Here is a 3,503-nt window from a genome sequence, read left to right on the forward strand (position 1 = left end):
GTAGAATGAACCGTTCTCTTAGAAACAACGCTTGAAGCGACCGTCGAGTTTGCATGTCAGTTACGCGCGCGACATCAACGCTACATGAGAACGGTTCATGCTACACAAAAAATGCTTATAAACATTTTTGTTTAAAATTATCTCAGCTACATTTTTTATTTAAAACATTTTTTTCTACGGTGTACAGATTGTTGGTAAATCGATTTTTTGCGTTTTTACCCCCCTGCGAGTAGGGTTTTAGGGGGAAGCTCAGGGGTAAAAGTGGTAAACCTTTTTGCATCTTTTTTGGGGTCCCAAAATTAATATTCTCTACAAAATTCAGCTTGTTCGTATAATTTTTAGAGGCCAACACTCTGACGACTGGACTAATTGTGTAAAATGTTGGTTTTGTTTAGAAGTGGAACATATTTGTTTTGTTTTATAGTTATGGGGCAATTTCTGACAAGACATACTTTCTAAATATTATTTTGTTCTTGGACCAATTTCATTGTGCATGTCGTATAGTTGCATTATTTATACATAATATAATTTCATAAAATGCGCGCAGATACCCTGTATATGTCCATGTACAATAAATCTGCTTAATTCTACAAATTTTTAAGTAAACTCTTTATTTCTGTTGCACTTATTCATCTCTATGTACTTTCGGCGTATCATTACTCATCTAATAGAAGTACGACTAAGTTAAGCTGGAAACGAAGTTATGGAGATAGAGGGACAATTTGTGAATTCCACTGTTGAATGAAAGCTACCAATATATGTACAGTCATGGCTCGTAATAAATACTAAAAATTTTATATTCAATAATATTGTGAATTATTCATCGCTACTTTTTATCTTCTTCAAGACCTCCTCGAGTCTGTGTTCCGAAATAGAGGGTAATAGCTTTTTGATCACGTTAGTTACAAAGAGTTCGCTAATACCTGGATAGCAGTCTTCTGCATCCGTGAATGCCATACCGACAATTTTATCATCAATTAAATTTTTAATTACGTCAGATAAATGGCTTCCTGGACTTTTCGGGGGTAGTGGATCAATAATGATGTTTTTTTTAACCAGTGTGTTAAACATTTCGTTTGAATCTTCGTTAATGGTTAAGTTCCAATCAGGTACTGTCGATGTGGTACTAAACCAGTCGTCATTAAAACGAGTATCCAATGTTTCGGCATTTTCACGTTTCCACTTAAGGTACCTTTCTATTAGATCTATTAGTACGTAATTTCGCTTAGCTTTTCTAATGAACATAAGCTTTAACAATTCTTTAGCTGGTGGTCTATATTCTGGTTTCTTATTCAAACAAGTCTCCACGAAATCTTTAAATGGTTTACTGAAATCGCCTTCTAATTTGGGAGGGCTGCTATCTGCTATTTTTGACAGAGCTTGCATAGTGTGCATTTTAGAATAAGGAGGTTCGCCATCAGCCAATTCTATTGCAGTAATTCCCAAACTCCAAATATCAGCTTTGTAATCGTAAAAACTTTGCTTGATAACCTCAGGAGCCATCCAATATGGAGTTCCTGTTAAAGTGTTCCTTTTATTCATGGTATTAGTTAATTGTCCCGCGACACCTAAATCTGCTAATTTTACTTCTCCAGTTTCGCTAAGCATAATATTGGCGGCTTTGATATCTCTGTGCAATTTCTGCTCACTGTGTAAATATTCCAACCCTTTAAGAACTTCTCGAAGAATAACAGCTATATGTGCTTCTTCTAAAGGTCCTGCTTTCATAAGATCTTTGGCAGAACCTCCTCCCAAATATTCCATTATAATCCATAACTTACTATCTTTTAATAATGAACCAAAATACTTTGTTATAAACGGACTATCACACTGAGAAAGAATATTAATTTCTTGTTGGATGTCATCTATTTCGTCTTGAGCTTTTTCTAAGTCGATTATTTTTATGGCTACTACTTTATTTGATCTCTTGTCAATACCTTTAAAAACTTCACCGAATGAGCCTTGGCCAACAAGTTCGTGTTTCGTAAGTATATCTTCCAAGTAGAAAAGTTTAGGTGTTGACATTGTTGTAGCCTAAAAGGACAATGGAAGTTTTTGAAATTTGTTTAACCTTACAGAACAAAAATGTTAGAACTGTTTAAACAATACTATTTGCATTATTGGAATAAGCTCAATAACTAGGACAGCAATCATTTTGAGCAAGATACACTAATTGTTGGCATCAACTGTCACTTTATCGTGTATAAAACATGCAAAAATGACGGACTTAATATATATAAAGTACTAATATCGATAAGTAACAGTAAATAATGTTGACTTAAAATAAATTTTTACTTCAATTAATAATAATGACCTAAGAGCATACCAAAAAAGAACAGGCTAAGGAGACAAATAAAAAAAGGGGAATACTAGTTTAGAACTAAAAAAAGAGGATAAAACAGTATCTTACTCTACCGGACTTTGCTTGAAAGAAATAAATTTTGTTCCGTTATATTCCATTTAAGGAAATTTAATATATATGAGACCATGATTAAAACTACTCTTCTTTATGGCGCTGAAACATGGAGAATTAGTGAAAAGAACAAAAAGCGAATAGAAGCAGTAGAGATGGATGCAATGAGAAGATCTTTAGGTATTTCCAGACGAGACCGAATCAGAAATGATGTAATAAAACAACGTATGGGAGTAGAAGGAAATATAACTCAAGATATAGAGAAGAAACAATTAAGGTGGTATGGGCATGTTCAACGGATGCCAGCATCAAGACTCCCCAAAAAAGTAATAGAATGGCAACCGATAGGTCGACGGAAAAGAGGAAGACCCAGATTAGAATGGCAACACGACGTAAACAAGTCCATGAGCGAAAGAAATTTAACAACAAACGACTGCGAAGATAGGAAGAGATGGTGTTTAGGTATCGGACAACGTCGAAAGACGTTCTAAACCGATGTATATATATATATATATATATATATATATATATTCCATTTAAAGTACGTGCCTCCTAGAGGTGGGATACGGGCAGCAATACACTGGCTAGGGCAGTCCTTACAATAGGGATCCTGACCTGTACAAGAAAATGTAAAGTTTGTGTGGAGGTAATACTAAACTTTCAAGTCAATAGACCTCCAATGTAACAAAAATGATACTGTAATGGGCATCTCCTGAGGTAAAATGTTCTGGAGACAAAGAGAAATTCCGTTTGGATTTCCAGGTGAGGACTATTTCATTCTAAGGCAGCTGACGGAAAAATACAGGAATAAAGAAACAAACGCTCATATGGTATTTATTATTGTATAAAAGCGCATGCCCCAATACAGGTACGAAAGATAGGACCATCATGAAGTTTGGGTTCTCGTGGCCTTGGCGGGTAGATGGCGCTAAAGATGTGTACAATACCAGCTTATATTCATCAAATAATACAGCGTGATTTTTGAAACCATAGTTTTCTTATCGTGGGCTACGAACAGAGCGGTAGAACGCACCGCTTTACGAGGTGTAAAAAAAAATAAAACCGACTGTAGCTATTGTAACGACTGTAA

At 35.1% G+C, this 3,503-nt stretch overlaps 1 pseudogene; it reads right to left on the reverse strand.

Annotated features, from left to right (window-relative positions):
• Positions 1 to 236: 236 nt before the first annotated feature.
• Positions 237 to 2,037, reverse strand: LOC140432207 (serine/threonine-protein kinase 24 pseudogene; annotated as a pseudogene).
• Between the last annotated feature and the right edge of the window lie 1,466 nt (positions 2,038 to 3,503).

Source organism: Diabrotica undecimpunctata, unplaced genomic scaffold, assembly GCF_040954645.1.
Source record: "Diabrotica undecimpunctata isolate CICGRU unplaced genomic scaffold, icDiaUnde3 ctg00003231.1, whole genome shotgun sequence".
NCBI lineage: Eukaryota > Metazoa > Arthropoda > Insecta > Coleoptera > Chrysomelidae > Diabrotica > Diabrotica undecimpunctata.